General features: G+C 37.4%; 1 long non-coding RNA gene across 1 annotated transcript in view; it reads right to left on the bottom strand.

The window, feature by feature from the left end:
- Positions 1-24721, bottom strand: part of LOC140709763 (uncharacterized) — a 126855-nt gene extending 102134 nt beyond the window's left edge. The window contains exon 1 of the long non-coding RNA XR_012090486.1: positions 24303-24721. This is a non-coding gene — a long non-coding RNA (uncharacterized lncRNA). The remainder of the gene's footprint in view (positions 1-24302) is intronic.
- Between the last annotated feature and the right edge of the window lie 458 nt (positions 24722-25179).

Genomic DNA, 25179 nt, shown 5'->3' on the forward strand with positions numbered 1-25179 from the left:
CCGAAAGGGACAAAGACAGACTCCCTGTCCCAGTATTCTGCGTACTGCTGCCTGCCAGGTTAATTATGTTTGACCCTTGTTTCTTAGTATTTTTATATGAATAGAATCTCTGTATTTTAGCTAGACACCTGCCCTCTCCATCCTGCTTTCCTGTAGCAGTCATATGGAAACAGAAGCAAGCTGTCATGGACCATGTGAACAAGAATGAGCCCTAGGGATGGTGAAGCAATAAGATGGAAAGATACTGAAGCCCTGACTCTGTGGAGCCAATCTGCCAGCCTGGACTGCTTAAGTCTAGATAGTTAATAAACTGAAAAATAAACTTTTATCTTGTTTAAGCCACTCTTACTGATGGTTTCTGTTAGACCAGCTGAACCTTTAATTAATACGTTTATCTTCCCTAATCACTCTTTAACATATGTTGACATTTAGATACCATTGACAGTTCTCTGTTGCCTACAGAATGAAATACAAACAGCATTCAAGGGCTTTTATAATCTGGCCAACACTTACCTTCCTCTCATTACTTCCTCTACTTCTTGTCTCCCCAGTCAGACATGGATTCATTGTTTCTTAAACATTCCTCCACTATCCATCCTCCCCAAAGACTCTCCACAATGAACTCTGATTTCTGAAACCCCCTTTATTCTTTCAGTGAACTCTTTACAGCCCACCTTTGAGCCCACAGTATCTTATGCCCAGAAATGCTTAACAAAGATTCTTTTGTTGAAAAGGGGAAGGCAGAGGAGGAGGGTAGAAGAAAGAGGAGGAAAAGGAGGAGGGGTATGGGTGGGGATATAAGAAGAAAGAGTAGGAGAAGGGGAAAACAATTGGAAATGGGTGACTATTGTGTTTTGTTAATGTTGATAATGTTAAGCAGCAATGTATGCAATGGGTTCAAAAATAAAATGTAAAGCTATGAAAGCATGAGAGGAAGTCTGTGGCCATAAGCATGTTTTGTATACTTTTATGGACTTTCTATTTGAGCATTTTGTATTTATTTCTTTGGAAAACAATTGGGCAAATGAGAAACATTAAGAAATGGGTTTCCACTCGTTTACTGAGCTATTTTCAACTCATGTAGCATAATTTGAATAAACCACAGATTAATTTTCTATTGATGGTACCAAAATGTCTTTGTGCATTTTAGGATTCTCAGAGTGGCTATTTGAAACTTTATTTATTTTTCATTATATTGCTGAAATAAAGATAAAAATCTCAGCATATTGCTATATTTGAAAGAAGCTGCATTCTGTTTTCATTTAGGACTTTCTGTGTTGTTTTCTCCAGAATAAAACAACAGTTGTGTCTAGGCAACATACAACATTATCAGGGAGAGTTGATTTGAAATATTGAAAAAGATAAGGGAGGAGCATCAGCAAAAGAATCCTATGAAAAAGTGTAAGTTCATAAAAAGGAAAATTTCATGAAGATTATATAAGTTATATAGCTTATTATAGGTTAACTAAACATATTAACTTCAATCCCTGTGTAAATAAGGCTGAGTCACCGGAATTTTTCTTCTGGCTTTAAGTTTCCATGTCTTTGTCCCCAAATATATATTCCTAAGTATTCCCAATACTCTTGAAGAGTACAACCTTATGAGTGAGAAGTTATCTCTAGTTTTCCCAAATAGCAAAGACAACAGGCGTCCCTCATGGTAGCTAACAGAAGTAAGTACTATATGTCTCTACATACAAAGAATGGGGCTTCCTTTGTCAAGCAGTGGACCCAAAGCAACTATATATGCAGTCTCTTTGGTATCAGATTTAGCCTGAGGATGAAGATAATGTGAGTCAGTTTAGGGGAGGGCCAGGATAATCCACTTGTTCCCTGCAGCCAGGAAAATGACAAGCCCTGTAGAGAGAAAGACCTAATGTGTATATTTTATTGTGTTGCTATTACAGTCTATTACATAACTTGAACTGAAATGTTTGCATTCCACCCAAATGTTGGATCGTCAAAAGCAGACTCAAGTCTGCTTTCGATTTGTATTTTCCAGGCCCACTACACTTGTACCATGGTTTACTGAAATATGAGTCAAAGATACAAACACCTTACACTCCCTTGTCTACAAGATCGAAATTATGATTATTATTTAATGCCAAGAACTCTTACCATGTTACTCAAGCTATTTTTCAAATAACAACAATATCTTACATTTGTATCAAATATTGTAGTCTCAAGTTCATTATTTCATAATGCAGGTGCAGTTTCTGTGTAATTCTCTTGTTAAATTTTTGAAAAATGTGTCATCTCATGTTGCCAATGATTTTATTTAATACACACCTAATTAAATTAAACCATCATTAATTAAGCACCTACTACCTCTCAAGCTCATGTCACCCTGTAAACATATTTACAAATGTTCTTCCATTGCAGCCTCAGACAAATGGAACATATCGTAAACCCCACGTCTGTCACATGAATAAACTATACCACTCTACATGATGATTCTAGTAGAAGAAAGGAGGTTAAGAACATATCTAATACAATTAAGATTTGGACAACTATCAAAGGTTTTCCTTGAATATGGTTCTATAAGTTGGGGTAAACTTATAAGCTTTTTCTGCTTAAATAGCTTCCCATTTCCAATTACTAAATATGCCATAGGAGAGTTCTGATGTCATGTTGCAAATACATTATCAAAACTGTATAAACAGCATTACTTTCTTTTACATAAGGGAATACTCTCCCCTGATACTTTGGATTTACATTAATCTTCTCATGGTACCCACAGCGAGAAGCTATCCTTATGTGCCCTCAGTTTTTGTAACTACTTGCTACCCACTCTTCTTATTCCACAGGCACGCCTTAAGGTCTTTTAGCCAACATTTACTTTTGCCTCCCAGTTGACCCTTTCCCTGGAATACACCCTTGTCTCATCTTTTTCTCCCAGACAATCTGCTCTTCTCCATAGACAGTATGTCCAAACAACTCCAATTTGTATTCCATGACCTTTCCAACAACCCACACACCCTCTTAAATGGATGTTTTACTCATACAATCATGATGCTTTTCTTATTTCCCTATGATTCTCTATATTAGATAGTTTAGAGAACAGTGCCCCAGTTTTTTAATTATAGGATTAAGAACTAAGATTTATTGGATGCTGCAATGTGCCAGGTACCATGATAAAAATCTCATTTAAGCTCCATTACAATTTTTGGTGGTCAGTATTAACCCCTCTACAGATGAGAAAACAGCCTTGGACAGTTTAAATAACTTGTCCAAATGTGTTGCTCATGACAGTTCAAACACAGATTTTAACTTGAATCTATCAGACTGTATCATTCATGGTGAAGCCAAGAACATAATGCCTGTGTTTTTAAACTCAGAAATTCAAGAGGGAGTTTACCATGGGGTATTATTCACAAAGGTGTTAGAAGATCCCAAAGAGCAAACATTGGAAGGGGAAGCAACCAAGAATTTTCAACTGGAGGCTCCTATCATCCCCAGACTCGGATGAACAAAGGAAGCGACAACATTACTAAAGCTCAGGAGGTAGATGCAGTAGAAGCTGAAACGAAACAGGCTCAGACAGTGGGAGTTGGGGCCATGGAAGAACAAGCTGCCTGGCAGGAGCTGGAGCTTCACAAGACACACAGTCACTAGGAAAAGCAAAGAGACATGGAGGCAAGTACCCTAGGTTATCTCTTCCTCCACCCCTCCTATCTCCTACCAGTGACCTCTAATGAGACTTCTAGGGAGAAGTTAATTAGCAAGGAAGTCTTGGAACTAATTCACAAGAATAGCTTCTCTCCAATACAGAGAGGTATACAAGGGAAGGAGCTTGAGAATAAACAGGCAAAGACTCACTGGACTCCAAAGCTCACGTTAACCTCATTAAGCTATGTCGCCTACACTCCATCATTTACATCCAATAGTGTTAACTGAGTATAACCTGTAGCTATGACAAAAACAAGCTATCCATTTGCCAATATCATAATGCCTTTTCTGTATCTTAAGCATTACCAAGCACCTCACATAGTGACTAGAACATTGTGGGCACAATGACCATTAGTTTGCTTTTTTCACCCTCTCAAATGTTGACTAAGCCAATCAAATCATCTATAGGAAGAGTAAGTATAAGCATAAGGAATGGATCTCAAGTAACTAAATACAAAAAAGATAGAAAATTCTTTTCCATGATACAAGAAAGACAGGAGACCAGCGTAATGTTTTTCAATTTTGGCCTTTATGTAACATTATTTTGTGAATTTATTGCTAAATCAGTTTGATGGCTCAGATGACTGGATCACTACGCAAGCCGAAATGCTGTCTAGGTAGCCTGAGAGGCCTTTAGACAGCTGACTGTTCCTTCCTACCCAGCCCCAACTTCTCTTTTCTGAAGAGAAAAGGTCAACACCACTTTAATGCTGTAGAAAAGTCACTTGCTCAGCTTTTTGGTACAACAATTGATATTATTTTTGGAATTCATGATTCTCAAGTGTCCTTTATTTAATCTATTTCACATTCATAAAGGGTATAGAATCCAAAACCAGCATAGACTCAATTATCCTCATTACTTGATCTTAAATGTAATTCCCTAACATATGGAAGAGGGAACATTTTGGGAAAACGTCAATGGGTCTGAAGCATCAGGGTGACAAAGTTCTCAAAGTTGGATACTCATCTAAACATATTTAATCCCCCTCATTATAAAAATTACACTAGAAATTTCATAAGAACCATCTTACTAGCAGAATTCTAGGTATTTCCTGTTCCCAAGGGCAGAGAAATACTGCAAAATCAACGTTTTTAAAATGACATTTCAGTACTGTCTCTCTTGGCTGAAAACAGAAAAAGCAAGAGACACATAAAAATGAAAAAGAAAAAAAAAGTTAATTAAACACTTTCAACTCTTAAATAGTTGATTTTTATGTTAACCTTTAAGCAAATTTGTATTTTATCCAAACGAATTTGCTATCCTTGGTGACAACATCATGAATACATTAAACACATCTGCTTCCTCTAAGTTTAATTCTTCCACGATTACTATAAAGAGAAATGAGCATTACCATTTCAGTGTAAAGAACAAGCATCATTTGATTCAACTGTTTGGCTGTTATAGAAAAAAAAAAATTCTATCTTCTATCACTCATTTTGAATACAATCTGAGATAAGCTCATTTGAACTGGTGGTAGAGTCTAATGTTTATTGAAGTCTGTGAAATGAATTCACTTTGAATATGATCTCTTGGTCTGAAAGTTGAGTATCAAGCCAGCATAAACTCTTCTAGCAGTAAAGTTATAAATTCTCTCAATTCGAGAAACTCCCACCCCACCACCACCACCACTCATAACACATGCACGCGCGCGCACACACACACACACACACACACACACACCTTCCATCACATTACCTACAAGCCTCCTCCTATAAAGTAGAGCAGGCTGCTCCTTTGTGTGTTTGTTCTCAAATCTTTTCTTCCCTGGCACCATATTTTGCTCTGTAACGAGGATGTGCTGACTCCTGCAGGCTGCATTCCCCAAGTTCCCAGTGGGCCTCTGGCATTTGCTAAAGAGAGGCAACTTGTGGGAAAATTGGAAAGCAGGAAAAAAGGAAATACTCGATATTTCTACCTCTCTGTTTTCCTCAGGCTGCGTCTCCAGCATGGTTTCATGGCAGGAAAGGCCACCCATAGTTTCAGATTCCACTGGATGACTCTCAATCCCTAGGATCCCATAAAAATGCCCCTCCCTTAGTCTCTCTTGGCATGGCTTTCTTTGTTACTAATCTCTGGGTTGCCTCTCTATCTTCTGTTTCGTTTCTCAGATCTCTCATCATGCATATAATCAAATCCTTCTATTAAGCTTCCATTATTTTACATACTTAGGGTGTTTCCTGTGTTCCTCCTTGGAAACTGACTAATACAGTTTCAATCAAAGCTGACAAGGATTATAACTCACTGTTTTCTGTTACTCTTAACATTTGCTTCTTAGAAACATAAACTGTGAGAGAAAGTAGGAAAAGAAAGGAGAGAAGAGGCGAAGAAGAGAAAAGAGGAGAGGAGAGAATGGAAGAGAAAAAGGAAGGGGGGGGGGGAGAACAGGGGAGGAGGAAAGGGAAGGGGAGAGAACTCTCTTCCCACGTGCCTACAAAGGTTCAGTGTGGTTCTCTGTGGAGATTACTACCTGGGTATTTTTGTTTCTTCCCCATTTACCTAGAAATGGAATGGATTTGGACAATATTGGCTATAACATTCTTCACCCCTCTGCAGAGTCTCTTTGCTCTTCTTGTAATCAGAACAATCCAACACTCAACACAATCCCCACCAGAATCCACTTCTCACAGCAAAGATGGGAACAGTCCATGGCTGACTGATCCATCTGAGGTCCTAAGTCAGAAGATACCCCTGCTCTCCACCCTTTTCATGGAGAAGCAAGAGCCTGGAGTGGCTAAGGACTCCTCAAAAAATTCAAGAAGTTCAGTTGCTTAAAGCAGCAGCATGATATCCTATGGCACACAGACTCGGGCCTGAGAAGCCTCACTTCTGGCACTGCTGGCCCTGAGAACTCCAACACGCCTGCCAAGGTAGTTGCCTCCAGAAGCTCCCAAAACTTACGGTCTGCAAAAGGCATGAGCATTTCTCTGTGACTCCGAACTTCACTTTCCACCTGGTCTCCAAAGAATCTCTGCCGGCCAGAATCTCCAACACTCTCTTGAATAGCCAGTTCTTTGACACTCACTTCTCTAACAATAGGAATTGAAAACTGTCCACTTAAGCAAATGAGAGTGGCCATCCTCATCTTCTTGCTTCCCCCTTCCTTTGTTCAATCCTACATCTGCTTTCCCCCAACACCAAAACAAAACAAATATGACGGGGGATATCAAGAAATGTAAAAAGTTCCTTAGCAGTAATGAATAAAGCAACTATAAAGAAGGACAGAGCTTCTTTAGGAAGTTATATAAGATTCAACCTCAGACCTCCATATATTTCTGCATTCTGAGAAAAATGAGTCCATACATATGAGTGATATCGCTCTATGTACAAAGTGCCATGGGACAACATGGAAGAGAGAAGCCAAGCCTGCTTCGGAGGCATTAAAGACAGGCCTCTGTCCACACTCCTGCTGCAGCCAACAGATCAAGAACACAAGGATCAAAAATCACATTCACTTTGGCTATAGTACCTTATAGTCAGTTGAGGTTGCCATTACACAGTATCATACACTGGGTGGCTTATAAGTAAGAAAATTTTATTTCTCACAGTTTTGGAGACTAGAAGTATGAGATCAAGTTGCCAGCATGGTCACTGCCAGTAAGAACCCTTTCTTGACTGCACACTGCCAGCTTCTCCTTGTGTCCTCACATGGCAGAGAGAGGACTAGAAAGCTCTCTGAAGTCCCTTTTATAAAGGCACTAATTTCATTCATGAGGGCTCCACCCTCGTGACCTAATCATCTTCCAAAGTCCCCACCTCCTATTCCTAATACCCTCACATTGGAGGTTAGAATTTCAACATATGAATTCAGGGAGGACACAGAGATAATAGGGATTAAAGGAATTCAATTACTCTTTAATTTTCCCCTTTCCCCCTTTGGGCTTTTATTGCTGTTGTTGCTTTTGTTCATTTTTCATAAAAATCCGAGTTCTGTGAAAAAATTCTGCTTGCTGTAAATAAATGCTCTTGTTGCCAAAATTTCTTACCATGAGAAGTACTACAAAGTAGAAGAAGGAGCTGGGAAAGAGAAGTTAATTCTGAGTTCATGGGCCTAATAATTATTCTTATATTGTATTTTGCAAAGCTTTTATGAAATACTCTGATTTCTTTTTTTCCTAGTGAGTTTTTCCCTCTAATTTTTAAATAAAGGCATCAATATTTATAAATAACCATGGGCTGTGTTGATTAGATAGAGTAGCCTAGACATCCAGGCCTTGTAAAGCAAGTTGATCTTCGTTTTTGACTGGTCAGTTAATCTTGAGACTTGGTACTCACAGACTAGTACCTTGCACTTTAGTTCACTGTTATCTTTTTGGGTTTTTCTTGTTCTCTCTCTCTCATTGATGCTATAAAATTCCAGTGCAGGCCTAATCTTTAACAAATACATAGCTAGAATGCTTTATTCCTTAGCTGCATGTACATTTAGCTTATGAGAACGAACGATACTCACAGTAATGTGAAGAACTTCCGGAGGGGTCTCTATGAGCCGAGATTTCCATATTAGTCCTTTTCAGGGGGGAAAAAACAAGTCTAGGTTGCATACTTGAAATGTTTTCAATCGGCAGCTTCACATGCCAAGCTAAATCCGCTTTCTACTTCCCTGGTCAAATCTCTGAGATTTGTAAGGACTGTGGACTTTTTCAACTGGTCAGCCCCTTTTTGGAGTCAGATGTTCCCATCCTAAGCTCTAAGTTCAGTTGTACAAAATGAACCGCCTACACTATGGGCAGCTTTCTGTCAGCCAGGTTTATGTGGGCCCAGTCTCTGTCATTCTTCTTGGACTGGGGAGTTTGAAAAATCATCCCAAGGCTACTTTGAATCTCTAAGTTAGCCCATTCTTCACTTTGATTTCTGGAAATTAACAAGTCATTCTGTTACACTAACCTCCTGGCCATAGACCACAGTATCACATTAGAAATGCAAAGGAAAGTAATTTCTGTTTCTACTTTTCCCATATAATATAAAGCAAGACAAAGCAATTTTTGAAGGCTAGTAACACCAGATACTAGCTATAATATTTTATCTCAAAACCTTAGTTTTTTATCTGTGAAGTGGAGATAGTAAGAACTGTACTACTGAAATTGTTATGGAAATTAGAGATGACAAACAGTATGTAAAGCAGTTCCTGCTGTTATTAATATTAATAGTGTGTTTTCAGTGAGAAACACAAACAGACTTCTATTAGATAATGGCACAACTGAGAAAAGAAAATATGCACATGGGAATATAAAATGGACAAATATCACTGCCCGGGGACTTCACCTGGGCACAAGCAGAAATTCTACAGCCATGTGTTGAGAAGCCTATAGCCCTTCCTGGAGGGAGGCACACTGTTGAAATGACATGCCAGGAAGTTAGAGAAGGTAACTATCCCATAACTGTCAGCTTTAATGCAGTTTCACCAAGTGAGTGCCACAGCAGCCTTTCACTAAATAAAAAAGGGTCTTTCCCGTGTGAGTGAAAGAGGCTGTGGTGGCTAGCCAGGGTATGGAGTAAGTCTGTAGTAGGAAACACTCAGCAGCACTCGTACTCCAGGCTACATCCAAAACCATGGGGTCAGGCCCTAAAGAACAACAGTATTTTGGGAGACCTGACAGTTGTCATTTTGTTATTTAGCCAACTTTTTCTTTTTTAAATTTATCCTGGTTGATTTTTAAAGCAACCCTCTTACTTGATCCTTAATTATTTTTCTTCTTGATCTTAATGGGTAAGTTATTTATAGCTATCTATATAGTTGTGGGCTGGGTTTATTAGACAGCAATTGTAAAGAGAAAAAAACAGTGTAAAAGACTTGAAAATGCTATGATGCCCCTGCTCTTTCGGCTCTTTTAACAACTGAGCATATCTTCAAATAGTTTTCCCAGGCACATGGCTCTGAACTTGGTTTAAACTCAATAAAAGTTTCTGGAACCCCTGCTAAAATTAAGGACCCATTCTGCCTTCCTCTAATTGACAGCATTACTTTTTTAAAAGGAGATTATAGTACTTTCCAGTCATCAAAGCTTCCCATTGTTACAGATTGGCATTTCTGGTATAGATTAACAAATGCCAGAATTATCCTTCAACTCACAGCATAGATTCAGGTTTGAACTCTGTATGTAGAGCAGCTTACAATTTATGGGCAGCAGAAATGACATCATTGAGAAAAGTTAGCATGAACCACAAACAAAAGATTAAATTGTTTTCCCAGATGCAGCATCTGAATTTTTAAGTTTTAAGTAAATCTTTCACCCAATTAAAGCTTATTATAACTACAGAGGTTTCATTATTAATACATAGCCAGAAAATTCATTACCTCTATCGAATCTCTAGTTTTCTCTAGATTAACCTGAATCATTGAGTTTTAAGTGTGTTCGGGCTTTCTGCTGCTTGAAACGTGACATTTACTGGGCTAATCTCTGTCCTATGTTGGGAAAGATAGGAAAATTGAGATAGAGATGAGCAAGTCATCAAATTGTCAAACCTGAAACTACATTGGCCAGAGTGAAAAGCATTCAGGTGGAATACATGCGTAGAGCTCTGTTCAATATGTCAGATATCTACTGAGTAGTTCAAAGCTAAAAACTATGGATAGAAGTTCAGATCAAAGAAGTGCCTGTTTAAATATACTTTAAACACATAAGCCTGAGCATTAATTACATTTAGAAAACTTGAGAACAGCTGGAGAAAGAGTTAGCTCAATCTTGAGTAAAATTGGTAATTTGAGAAAAAAATGAACAAAATTGTTTCCACCGTGTCAATAGCCATAGACATTTTCACTGACCTTTAAGAAAGTCCGTACACAGCAGTCTTATAAAACACATAGTGATTTCCCATTTTACATGAAGAATTCAGCAAAATTCCGTCTGACATTTATGACTTGTGATTCAAATCTATCTCCTACTAGGTAAGCCCAGAGATCGTCCTTGTATTATATAAATAACCTAAAGCTGAGGTTCTCAAAGTATGATCCATAGTCAAACCGCATCAGTATTATCTGGGAACTTGTAGAAATGCAAATTTTAGCACATTTATGACTTGTGATTCAAATCTATCTCTTACTAGGTAAGCCTAGAGATGGTGCTACTATTATACAAATAACCTAAAGCTGGGGTTCTCAAAGTGTGACCCATAGTCAATCAACATCAGCATTACCTGGGAACTTGTAGAAATGCAAATTCTAGGACACTTCCGGAGACCTGCTTTATCAGAAACTGTTGGGAGTGAACCCAGCAATGTTTGTTAGCATTCTGACAGCAACTGGCCTACAGACTTACAGTTACAGATTGCAAAGTAAAGATGCTTCTACCTCTATTCTCTTCTCTGAAATCAGCTGAAAATTACAAGGAAAAAAAAAAAAAAAAAACCAAGGAAATTCCATTTTAAATGAAATTAGCTACTACAATACCAAACCAAAAACTACGAGGAATACAGTGAGATTTGGATTCAATTGAGCATAATAGATGCATACCTTAACAGACCTCAGGCAGAGCATGGAATTCTACAAAGGAAAGAGACACAGCCCTGAGGCGCCTGACCAGGGATTTTTTATTTGAAACAGCAAATTGTAGAGTGACAGGCAATGTGAGACCAAATGATGAAGGAGGCAGATATCCCGTCTTTCAAACTACTAGGCTGGCAATATGGCAAGGAGAGATGGTGGGTAACCGTTGCTGTTTTACAGCTGCTGTTCAAAATTGCTAAAGTAAAATTAATAAATATGAATTCCAACACATTGCTCCATCGCAAGATAAGCAAACTGAAAGGGCACATCTGTGAAAGAAGTGAGCAAAAATCTGTCCCCTGGCAGAAACTTTGGAAAAAGAATTGAAACAGCATAACCATAATAAAGCTATATTCTGCCCCAACTTACTTCCCTAGCCCTTTTTCAGACTATTGTTTAGCAAATAGCTAGCTACCCTAGAAACAGTGGCCCCATTTAAAGATGAGAAAAATATCAGAAAGAAGCTGGAATAAAACCAACATATAGAGATACTACAAGAAAAAAAATGAAAAAATTATACAAAAGAGACACACAAATTAAATGTAACAATTATAGAAGAAATATATTATTTCCTCAAATAATTTTCAATGATATTGAAAAAAATTTAAATAAAGCCTTTTTGAGGAAGTATTTAGAACAAGACAGAATGGCTCAAAGAAGAAAAGAGAAGCCAGTAGAAGGATAATAAAAGTAAGCTAGCAGAATTTAGCAAGGAAATAAAAGAAATAAATATGACTCATTCAGAAATAAAATCCACTTTAGAAGCAGACATCTTTTAATGGATATCACCAAAAATACAGAATTGATCATGGAATTTAGACTTGAGAACACCGAGTAAAATGAACAGCAGAAAAATAATTTGAAATCATTGGAAAGAAGAATTAAAGATAAATAAAAATTAATAGGGAAGACAATTAAATAAGATCCAATATGCAGATCCATGAAGAGAAGTAAATAAATTAGAAACAAATTCAAAGATGTATTAGAAAAAAACATTCTAGCACATTTAAATTAAAAAACAAGTTACAATTTCAAGGCAAAAATTATTAAATTAGTCAAAGAATGGGACTTGATAATGATGAAGTACATACTCTGTAACAAAGACCTAGCTATCCTTAATATCTATGCACCAAATAATATATCATCAAAATGCATAATGCAAAAATCTGGAAGAAGTAGACATAAATGGATAGTAACACAAAACATACACACAGCTTTTGACAAATGATATAGATTTAAAATAAGTACCAATACAGAAAAAGAAAAAAGTAACATAATAATATGGATGTTATATACATACACACACATATAAAATCAAATGAAGCAACTTTTAAAGACAAATGGAAAATGTGTTAAAGCTGGCAGGTAATAGTCCATAAAGAAAATTTCCATAAATTTTGTATTATAATTAAAGAATGTCTGTCATCTATACTATTTTGCACTAGCAAATGTATTAAGGTTTCTTAAGAGCTATACATAGATAATAGTTTTTAATTATAATGCCAGACATAAGAAATTTGCAATAACAATTAAGGCCAACAAACCAAGAACTGAAACATTCTCAAACAATTCAAGTCAAACAGGAAATCAAACTGAAATAGCCATATTAGGAGGCTGAAGACTTGAGGGTCCTTGGTTTTAATTTCCAGCCAAGGCCATCACCTTTCAAAATAACTTCAAAAAGAAAATAAGGGAATACATAAGATTATAAATAATAAAAATCATACATAAAAGTAATTGCTCTCCAAACACAAGTAAGAACTTTTAAAATACAGGAGCTAGAAACATTTCACTTTCAATAGTGACTCTCAGTCAGGGCCTAGCTAGCAATACAGAGTCCTGACATATAATAATTAAATAAGAGAATTTAATGTGGGAACTAATTATAAAGGTATTAGACTAGCTGAAAGAGTAAATGAAGGAAGGTGCCATCAAAAAATTATTCACAGTGGAAAGCCGCTAATATCCCTAACCCGTAAGGACAAAAGGAGAGGATGATATTCCTAGGGTCTAGGCACTGGGCCCACCAAAAATGCTGGAACTCTGACAGGACTGCCTCTTGAAATCTGTGACTAAAGAGGGAGTTAAAGCAAGAGGAGACCGGACCAGAGCTGCCACCAGGAGCAGAGGAGTCAGGAGAACTAGCCTCCCTTCTTCCCAGCTCCTTCCCTCCAGTATCTTCCCAGTGCCCCCTACTGGCTAACTTTAGATGAAAGTCACCAGGCAAGGGAGCCTGGGAATGCAGTTCACGTGGTGGTCTATCTTGTAACCTGCAGGGAAAGGGAGAGAGACGGAATTGAAAGCAAACAGAAAAAAGACCATTGGCACAGCAAGCAAAAGAAAAAGAAGAAAAGAGAGAGAAAATTAGCTCTGTCTCCCATACTTCACCTAAAGGTCCTTGATAGGAAATGTGTTATGGGCAATGCATGTGTTTATTTAATTATTTTAAAATATGAAGGGGAAAACCCACATATATTGTATACAAATTATATACAATAAAAAACAAGTTTATCTCTCCCTTCATACACCCAGTCACTCTACACAGCATAGCCACTGTTACTTATTTTGTGTATGCTTCTTGAAATTTCCCATATACACACATGAATATTTTTAAATGTCCACAAGCATCAAACACATATTATTCTATCTCTGTTGTTTTCCACTTAGGTATATATGTTGGAAACCTTGCCATAATTTATTTTTAAAAGTCTCCATTTGATGCATAAATAGGCCATTTCAAGGTTTTTTTTATTCTAGAGAAGATATTACAAAAGTAAGGGAGTACTGATAAAATTATTTGGCTAGTGTCTTTACATGTCAGGTATTTGAAACAATCCGGTTAGCATGTGTTGGGCCAGGGGCGATATAGCTAAAAGTAGAACATAAGTGGGCTATGGGATTTAAAAGTAAGTCACTAAAGCATGGAGCTATGTCATATTCATTGTTACTTATAATTCATTCCCATATGTTTGTGAATGTTTGGAAGGACATGCAGATGTAATCCAATATGTGCATTTTTACCCCCAAGGCAATTGCACATACCAATGTTTTTATTCTCCCAAAACTAAATAAAACCTGATCCCCTCTGTTTTAGCCAGGCCTGTTCACTTGCCTCTGAAATTTTTCGGGTTTTTAAGATTGCTTAATTGTATAACCTTGGACAAGGCCGTAACCTCTGTGGCCTTCAGTTTCCTCATTAAAACGAAAGTGTCATCGTAATCTATCCTGCTCTTACAAATTCAACAATTCTACTTGTCCTAGCTCTGACTATCACATTTTCAAGAGAAAAGAAAGAGCAGGCTGGGCATGGTGGCTCAGGCTTATAATCCTAGCACTTTAGGAGGCTTAGGCGGACAAATAGCTTGAGCTCAGGAGTTCAAGACCAGCCTGGGTAACATGTTGAAACCCTGTGTCTACAAAAAATACAAACAAACAAAATAGTCGAGTATGGTGGCATGCACCTGTAGTCCCAGTTACTTGGAGGCTGAGATAGAAGGATAGCTTGAGCCTAGGAGGTGGAAGTTGCAGTGAGCCAAGATAGTGCCACTGCACTCCAACCTATAAGACAGAGCCATACTCTGTCAAAAAAAAAAAAAAAAGAGTGGACAAAATCTCCTCCCTTTAAAGAGAGGACAGCTTGGAGCCCATTCTCCAATAATTTAAAATTTTCACATTGGGGCCGGGTGTGGTGGCTCATGCCTGTAATCCCAGCACTTTGGGAGGCTGAGGCGGGCAGATCACCTGAGATCAGAAGTTCAAGACCAGCCTGGCCAACATGGTGAAACCACGTCTCTACTAAAAGTACAAAAATTAGCTAGGCGTAGTGGCAAGCGCCTGTAATCCCAGCTACTCAGGAGGCTGAGGAAGAAGAATTGCTTGAACCCGGGAGGTGGAGGTTGCAGTGAGCAGAGATCGCACCACTGCAATCCAGCCTGGGCAACAAGAGAGAGACTCTGTCTCAAAAAAAAAAAAAAAAAAAATTCACATTGATCTTTCTCTGTAATCCCTGTACTCTCCCCTTGATTCTTTTAAAGCTCTGGAGCTTCCACAAGTTTCCTCCAAGGAAGAAAATTAGAAGAATAAAATATTGGAGAGAGTAAGAGAATGAAACTGTTGAACATTCCCATAAATTCAGACTGCTATTGCTTTTACTGTCTTCAAAGAGAATAAATTATGATGCAACCTTAAAATGAAAGTTCTATACTCAGTCAACCACTGTAACATGACAAGTCATGAAATTAAGGCAATAAAAGTTTCCAAATTTGGGGAAAGATCATAGAATTTTTAAAGTTAAGAGAGTTTAGTGGGAATACACAGGTCATGACAGACTACTACCCGGCAAATTCTAAATACTTGGCCACTTAAAGTTTTCAGAAAATTTGTAAGGAAGTTGTTTAATTTTCAGTAACATGTAATTCAGTTAAGGGAAAAAAAATCAAAAGTTTCATCAAATAGGAAATGAACTTAAAACTCTGATGTTCTTGAACACATCTTAGAATTATTTTATGAGTTCTAAAAGTGAAACTGCCTAAATCTGCAGCATGGATTATGAAAAACAAAGAGTTCTCATGTCTTCAAACACCACTGCCAAAGGACAAAGGTCCTGAAAAGTCTTCAGACGAGCAATATTAAAAATGTACAGACTCAACTTTGGGATGTTGAGAAAAGTGGTAAATCGATTTGCTTTTAACAATAAGCTACTCTTCCTTTAGAAATTATTTATACATTAAATACAATGCTTTGGAAAGTTGACATTAAATGAATAGCTGCATTGAGGAATTATAAAAATTAGCTGAGCTATGTTTCAGTAGCCTATGACTGAGCTAGAGAGGTTAAAGAGTACTGTGAGGACATAGAATTGGCAATCCCCAAAAAAGTGATTCATTAAGTCAGCCCAGGAGAGTCAGGAAATATTCTACAGAAGAAGCCAAATTTTAAATCAATTTTGAAGGATGAGATGTAGATTACCAGTCTTAGAAGAGGGAAAATGTATTCCAGGAAGAGAAAATAGCAAGTACAAAGGCACTGAGGCATGTTTGGAAAGAAAAGAGAAAAGTTTAGTATGATTTCTGGAACAGAATTGTGTACGCATAATGGGAGGGGATCAGGCAGGAACGTAGGGTGGGGCTGGAATGTGCCATGGAGTTTGAGGTATGCTCAGACACCCTGGCCTCTTTAACAACAAGAAACTATGCTAAACTATGGAACCATATGTTTTATCACAACATATTAATGACCACATGTTAACAGAGAGGGAACTGGAAAATAACCGCTGGCTATGGCAATGACTCAAACATTCTCCTATTTCAGTCTTCAAAGCACCAGCATGCAAGATGACACTCGAGAGTATACTTTCTTTACATCATATTAAAATAAGCAGAAGTCCAGCAATCCAGCGTTTTAAAAAACACTAAATATTGGATGAAAACTAACTAAATAAAAGTGGTGGAGTTAAATTCACTTCTTGGAGTGTTATATGTCTTTATTATGGTTAATGGAAATACACCCAGGAAATAAGTAAAAAAACATAGTGTCAGAGAACCACAGAGCTCTCCAGATTCCAGCGTTTCTCAGTTTCTGAAACCAAAAAGCAGATTTGACTTTTTTAGAACTTATGTAGAAAGTAACTGTGATTTTTTTTAGAACTTATGTAGAAAGTAACTCTGATTTTCCCAGTTGTATCTCCTATTTTTCCCACCCTGCTGGCATATTTACTCTTGCACATGCATATCTTGGTTTTTGCCACATTCAGTGTTCATGCCATTCTCAACACCCTCTTAATCAAATCTGCCCATTCCTTTTCCTTCCAGTTTGAGCATTACTGAGCACGTATAGGAAGCAAGAAATATGTTTTTGGCATATGGTGGTAGTGAAACAAAAGGAATAAAGCAAACATATGTTAAACACCTAGAACTTATTCAGCTTGGGTTCAGTTTTAAATGATTAATTTGATGTCATCATGTGTCAAGACCTTTCAGTGCCTTAGAGTCTAGACCCAAATGCCTGCCACTTTTCTCTCCACTGATTACAGTCTCATGCAACCCTGGCCCCTTCCTGCCTTTATCCATTCTACTACTCTTTCACTGGATTTATTAAAATCCTTGTGTTTTCTTATTGTCTTTATAACAACCTTTTCTTCAAACACTTCTTATCCTTCACTAAAACTAAAAGGTCATTTCAAAACCCTACAAATATATTTAAAATTAAAAAATTGTAAAAACATCATTGCGACCATCATAAAAACCCTTCTGAGTCAGTTTTCTCACCTATCGAAAGGGGACATTTTCAAGATCATTTCTCTAATTCTTTCCAGGTATTTGGTAGTAAATATTAAGAATTTCCCTAATTTAGTTATTGTATTATAGTCCTGATTTCTTAGAAGTGACAACTCAATCATTTCTTACTTCAGCCAAATCATTTCTCTTCAGGGAAAGAATATAAGGTACCCAAGAGATGAAGACACCCAAATCATGATATTGCACTCTCATGACTAAGACTTATTAGTTCAAGTCCATCAGTCTCCACGCTGCTCCCTTCTGGGTAAGCCAGCAAGCCACAAGGATTCATTCAAATGGTGAGTGGGACACAAAAATATTAAAACTAACATCAAAGATCAACTGATTAAGGTCAAGGACTATTCAGTGTGAATTTCTGCATTTTGAAGGACGAAACTGCATCATTTTGCACTTCAAAAATGTGGTGAATTAGGTATTTAGAACGTCAGTGTTTGTCAGACAGAATGTGTTTCAAGGACTTGATTACAAAATCCTGCCAGAAACAGGAATCTGATCCCTAGGGAATTATTAAGTTCTGTTTATTTTAGTTACATGAAAGCACATGTAAGTGAAAAAAGTTAATGTTAGTTAAATCAGATAACAAATGGCTCTTTGGAGACTCTGGTGTGACTCTCATGTGAGTCTGTGGTGTTTCTGTAACACTTCAGCTGGCTGAGATGTCCTGCCTCGTATTGTCATCATGCTCCCTCCACTTTCTGTCTTCTATGAGACTGAAACATAGATATGAGAATTCTTCTAATCCAAAACCCCAAACAGGTGAAATTAGAAGTTTGACTTAAATTTTATCTCAAATTTGAGAATTATCAAGCAGCATAAAAGGCAAAGCTGATAAAAAGGCAAGCATCAAAATGGAATCAAAAATGAAAATCAAATACATAGCCACGCTCTCCACACAGTCTCAAGAAACAAAAGCAACTGAAATGGGAACAACTCTCCTTGCTTACCCTTCAGAGACAAAGCAGCAGGAAATTGTGAGATTCCTCCCAGAGCCCCACTTGCGAGGAAGCCCATTTAGTAAATGGTATGAGTTGTGGGATCTGTTGTTATTGGTTTTCTTCCCTGGGAACATAGCACACTGGGGATTCAACTGTACCACAAAACTGTCTTCTAAAGCCTCAGACATGTCAAATGCAGACTGAGAACTGCTCCTTCTGGGTTTGCAAAGAGCCATAACTCTCCTTCTTGGCCCACTCATTCTTGGCACTCTTGAATTGCTGAGGAAAAGCTTTTGAACCCATCAGTCGAAGAGCTTGGTGCCATGGGCAGCCATTAGCTCAGCCTCATAACATCTGGTCTGTGTTTTTGTTGTATAGGGAACCTGAAGCCCACAGGATGAAAGTGAGGGGACCAGAACCAAGTCATGGACAGGCTTCAGGGAGAGAAGCCCCTAAAACGTAGCCTGCAACTTCATATTTACCAAAATGTGCTCTTTTTTTTGGCATTAACAAAGGTTGCTCTCAAAACGAAAAGGAAAAAAAATGACCTCCAAAATAGTGTGTTATAACAAAAATATACAGAAAATAATTCCCAAATATATATATTTTAGGTGAGATTTGTATTATGTATAATAGTATCTTCTGGGTGCCTCCTACATGCCAAGCACTACTCTAAGCATTTTACATTTATTAATTCATGTAGTACTCACAATAAGCCACAATAAATCAGCTGGGTAGTATTCTCTTTTTCTCATAGGTGAGGGAAATGGGGTATATCACATGTCTAAGGTCCCAGAACTAGAAAATAGCAGAGCTAGGACTTGAACCCATGTAGCCTGGTTCCAGAACTCAGATTCTTAGATTCTTAGCTATCAGGTCATATTGCCTCTCATGCTTACTAAAACATAAAAAGTCAAACAGAAAAATGAAAATCCAGTTTGGAGGCAGAAAGTTCTCTTAAAGTACTGGTAATTGCTCCCACAGGAATCTAGAAATACCTAGTATCTCTTTCTGGTGTCCATGGTGGGTGCACAGGACTCCACAAAGGCATAAAAGGCATCTTTGAGTTCCTTCTGATTCGTAGACTGAGCATCGCAGTGCCACATCAGGCAGCAACAGTGCTTGCTGCACTTCCTACACTTGTGTGAGAAAGAAGTCAATGTGCCATTGGAGCGATCATTCCCCTGTCGATAATAAGCTATGTGAGTTAGCAATTGTGTCTCTTGGGCTCATTGCTGTACCTCCAGTGTATAATACAGTATCTGACTACAGCAGACATTCAGTTGCTGTTTAGTAAAAGAGTTAATTCTGCCATGTGCGTGTCACATGCATGCCATATATTTATGCTTTATTTTATTTTATTATGGAGAGGGTTTTCCATAATTGTGAGTTGACAGAAAACAAACATCGTACTTGACGAAATACCTAAATTAGTGCAGACTAGACTGTAAACATTACATTTTTAAAGGAAGAAGGATTCTCTGCTAAATCTAACTAAAATTAATCTGAGAAAAATTGCACATTTAATGGAAAATGGTTGAATAAAATATAGATGATATCTCTTTAAAGCATTTTTAATAAATTGGGGGCTCAGAATAAATGAGAGGTTCTCACTATAATTTAGAGCTGCCAACTATTTATTAGAAAGATTGACTTTGGTGGATATGATTTTTATGATACTATTTTTATTGCCAACATAGTTTTGAAAAGTATAGTCTATTAAATAGGATAATGATTTCTATTGAAGACTGTACCAAAATAGTAAAAAAACAAAAAAATATCAGTTGCATTTCATCCAGAACAAAAGGAGATTAAATTTACCTCATCCCTGGATATGGTATTTGGCCCAAATTGCAGTTTTGCAGTAGGGTGGAGTTTGAGATCAAAAACACCAGAAAATTATGCATTTGATGAAAGCCAACTTTCTGGCAACTAGGGTAAGCATTGTTTTGTCCTATTTCTGTGGAATTTTGGTGACATCCCAGCTATCAAAGAATATTCTTTATTCCTACAGAACTACAGCCTCAAGAAAGATGGATACCATATTTGCAATAGTCCTTAATTTCAATGTCAATTGTGTTTCTCCATGCACTGAAATGAAAGTACATATGCATAAACCAAGAGAGAACAGTATACGTTTAAACCTTTCACTTTAAAAATGAAAAACAAAGGAAAGAAAGAGGGTGACAATTGATTGCCGGTTATAGTGGCAAATCATTAACATTTTAGAGCTAAAAAGGAACCTTGAAAATAATTGTGATGGTTAATACTGAATGTCAACTTGATTGGATTGAAGGATGCCAAGTATTGATTCTGAGTGTATCTGTGAGGGTGCTGCCAAAGGAGATTAGCATTTGAGTCAGCGGACTGGGAAAGTTAGACCGGCCCTCTATCTAGGCGGGTACCATCTAATCAGCCACCAGCGTGGCCAGAATATAAAGCAGGTAGGAAAAACATTAAAAGACTAGACTGGCCTAGCCTCCCAGCCTACATCTTTCTCCCATGCTGGATGCTTGCTGCCCTTGAACATTGGATTCCAAGTTCTTTGGTTTTGGTACTCAGACTGGCTCTCCTTGCTCCTCAGCTTGCAGTCAGCCTATTGTGAGATCTTGTGTTTGTGTGACTTAATATAACTCCTATATATATATATATCATCATATATATGATTCATATATGCCATATATATCATATATATGATTCATATATATGTCATATATATCATTTATATATGACATATATATGATATATATCATATATGATTCATATATATGTCATATATATCATATATATGATTCATATATATGTCATATATATCGTATATATGATTCATATATATGCTATATATGAATCATTATATATATCATATATATCATATATATGATTTATATATATATATCATATATATCTCTCTCCTATTAGTTCTGTCCTTCTAGAGAACCCTGACCAATACAATAATCTATTCCTATCTTCTGGTTTCACGAACAAATAAATGGGAATAGTAAAAAGTACAATGATTTATCCATGAACTCACAGTTACTGAAGGACAAAGCTGAGACTAAGACCCAGGTGTTCCATTTGTAGTCCAGATGTGTTTCATTGTCCCATGCAGTCCAGCTGCAATGCTGCCTTGTGCCACTCTCAGGAGACGTTGCTCAGTAGCAAGGCATACTCAGCCTCTGGTGATAGTTCTGTGACTGGCTTTAACTTGAAGATACAATGCATCTCCCTTGGAACCTGACACCTAATGCCCTTGAGTCTATGTATGGTGGTTATCAGCACCATTGCCTGAACTTTGTTGGTTGGTTGTGCAGGAGTTTAGTTTCTTTTCAATTGTGTCATTCACTCATGACAGCCTGAATCAAACACATCATGGCCACATATATTTTGTGCTGTTATGTAATAGAAATCTCTAAGAAATTTATCTAAGAGGTTTTTTTTTTTCTGAGTAGTAAAATTCACTATATTTGCCATTGTCTGAAAAGAAATCTCTCTCTCAATCCCTTGTCTTCATCCTCTTTCAAAAAAAATCACATCTAATTTTTCAAGGAGCATGAAAATTCCATGATAGAGCAGCACATATGAGAGTCAGAAAGACAAAACTCTGGTGTAACAAGTAACTTGTAAAGACTTGAGATGATTTCTTTGGTGCACCCAATCCTGTAATCCCAACTAAACCATCAGTCACCAAGCCAGAAAAGTCAATCCTGATGGTGTTAGTCCACCAACAAAAACTTTGTTTCTGATGATATTTCTGTCCATTCAGCTGAAGTTTTATCACACAGGCTACCAGCAGATGCTTGGTTGTTCTCAGTGATGGCCTGATACTGTCATGTCCATGTTCACACATATCATCCCATTTACATTCTCATTTAGAAAACAAATTCCTTCTAAAATAAAGAATTATGTCCCATTTACTTCATCTCTCTCATTTTGCAAAACCTGGAGATGAACAGACATTAAGATAATCACAACAGCCTATATGATTATAATGAAGAAAGGCACCTGAGTTCGAAGTAAATCCAAACACTGTTTCATAATTGTTCAATTTCCTAGAATTGACAGATGCACCATTTAGAGAAGCAAGAAGCAGGGCAGTTGAAGTAATCATCAACCTAATTGCCTCAACCCTTGGCTCTGTTTGAGCCCCAGGGCTCCACTTTTGGGAAGTGACAGACTTAGATTGTGATGCCAGCCTGGTTTCTTGCATGCTTTCACTCAACAAGCCCCTTCATGACCACATGCATTTGATATCCACCAAGAGGACATAGCATCTGCTTCCTCTCAAAAGTTCCATGTAATTTGTAGAGATCAACGGGAAAAAATCTCTGAAGCACAGAGCTATCAAGATTATTACTATAAATTCCTAATTCTACCTATTTCATTTTAATTGAAATTCCAGTTTCATAAAATAAAAATTATTGGTAAGAGAGACTGGGGTGACATTTATAAGTCCTTTATGTAACATTTTATAGCTTTACACATTATAATTCAGTAATAAGAGGAAAAAGAAGAAACATTCCATATTTTCTCTCAAAATTATTTAGTTGCATATACTCTTAACAGAATTTTTAAGATAAATTATCCATTTTTATGAAATGACCTTAGTTATACCCATTGTATAAGGATATTTTAAATTATATTATCAGTTGCATATTATAATTGTTGATAATAATGACAGATAGTTCTCCAAAATATTCTAGCAGAAAACTGGAAATTTATTTCCTTTTTCATATACTCAAAGCATCATTCACTTCAGTTGTTGTTATCATACTTTACAACTCAATAACGATTGTGTCTGTTTAATTCTGTACTTTGCCTCAGTCAAGATCCCACATAGCAAAAATTTCCAAACCTTTTGACGTGGGAGCATATTTTCAAATTTCTAAACTATTTATAAGAAGTAACTAATACATAACAAAGCGAGTAGATGAGGTGTAACAATATCTCATCCATATCTATATCTATAGGATATATCCTGTATCTCAGGAATAGCAGTTAACAGCACAACTCAGAATAGAAGCCCCAGTGTGAACCCCAACCTAAGTCTGAGGTAGAAGTAGAATTAACTGACTAGAGTGGATGAGTGGAGTTGGTCTTTATTATTAGTGATCTGAATTTTTTTTTATTAAATACAATCACAACCATTCATGTAAGGTGCCAAATCTTGTGCTAAGCCCTTTACATAGAATTTCCTCATTACTGATTATGGACTTGAAGCTCTAAGAAGTAGATCACACATAAGAAGCAAAGCCAAGAGTTGAACCCAAGCTCTCTGAGTCCAAGGCCAAGATCTTAATCTCATATGTAAATAGGTAGGTAAAAATTTTAAAACTCAGGAGTTCAAGGCTGCAATGTGTTATGATCTTGCCACTACACTCCAGCCTAGGCAACAGAGTGAAACCATGTCTCTAAAAAAAATAAAAACAAAACCACACCATATTCTATCCCTTAATACATTCTAATAACCAGAAAACTAAATGGTCAATTTCAAACAGACAATTTCAAAAGAAGTACAAATGACTCTCAACGTCAGAGAAGCTGTTGAATCTCTATTAATCAGGAAAACACAAATTGAAACAGCAATTTATTATCTGTTTTATCATCCATTATATTTGGATGTAAGTGTTAAAAACATTAACAATATCTGTTTTGGGTGAAGATGCTGATCTTCCTATTTCCTGTTATTTTCAGGAGATTTTGGAGAGGTGTCTGTCTCCCCTTGTCCTGGCAGCCTGGGACACTGTTATCACATTTCCCTCACTCTGTAACACAGAAAATCCCATGGCTAGCCCCTCTATGTGTGTTCTAAGTTGAAGGAAGATATTATGTCTGAGTTCCCTTTCTACTGAATTAGAAGCCTCTAGCAACTTCTACTCCTTCATTGTGACAAAGTAGCAGTGGGATTTCAAGGTCTGACTTACCTGGCATTTATTCCAGTTCCAAGACTACCACACGCACCAGGGAAGAGCTCTGCTGTCCTCTCAGCAGGCACCTGTGCTGCAACCCTGCCTCTGAGGTCACTTCTTTTTCACATTCCTTTCTATCGATTTTGCAAGGCCCATTCCTTGCTGCTTAATCTCACTTCCTCTGACTTAACCCATTTCCTGTCTAGTACCTGTCTGCTCCTCCCTTCCTCTGGCACTCAGTGTCCTTGTCTGCCTTATTTATAGAGTCTGCAAGATCTTCCTTTTCCCCTCCAAGCTTTCCTGGCCACCCCTGTTCCTGAAGACCTGAACACCCTAGTTTCCCAACTTTGGGAATTCAACAACCAGTAAATTTTTTATAAAATGTAGAGAATTGTCAGAAAACTGCCAAGTGTCAATGTTGCCAAGTTGGCCCATCAAAAACAAGAAATACCATCTATCATCACCCTCATTTTGTGAACAAAAGGCATTTTAAGTTTAAAAATGAGGAAAGGTCATAATCTCAGACAATAAAAGTGTTTCTCAAAGAATACCAATCAAACAACTTTGGGTGGAGGGGAACCCTGATGTGGGGGAGGGATCGATGACTAGAAGAAGCTGATGTATTAGAAAACAGTCTGCCTGTCCAGCACAGGGATCCTCTTGGAAGTCAAAGCAAAACCACATTTTGCAGCCCATCCCCACCTCCTCTCCCATCTCAAGGTCCCTTGTTTGAGTTCCTCACCTGCTTATGCTAAAGGATCACATTACCTGCTCATCTCTCTCAGAAAACACCGTGCATCAACAGCTGCTGGCAAGCCACAGCGGAAATGCCAGCAAAATGAAGCTCACTCATGTCTGGAGCATGCTGCCCTCCAACCAGAGACACTACATA

The sequence above is a fragment of the Chlorocebus sabaeus genome, chromosome 22 (assembly GCF_047675955.1).
Source record: "Chlorocebus sabaeus isolate Y175 chromosome 22, mChlSab1.0.hap1, whole genome shotgun sequence".
Lineage (NCBI taxonomy): Eukaryota > Metazoa > Chordata > Mammalia > Primates > Cercopithecidae > Chlorocebus > Chlorocebus sabaeus.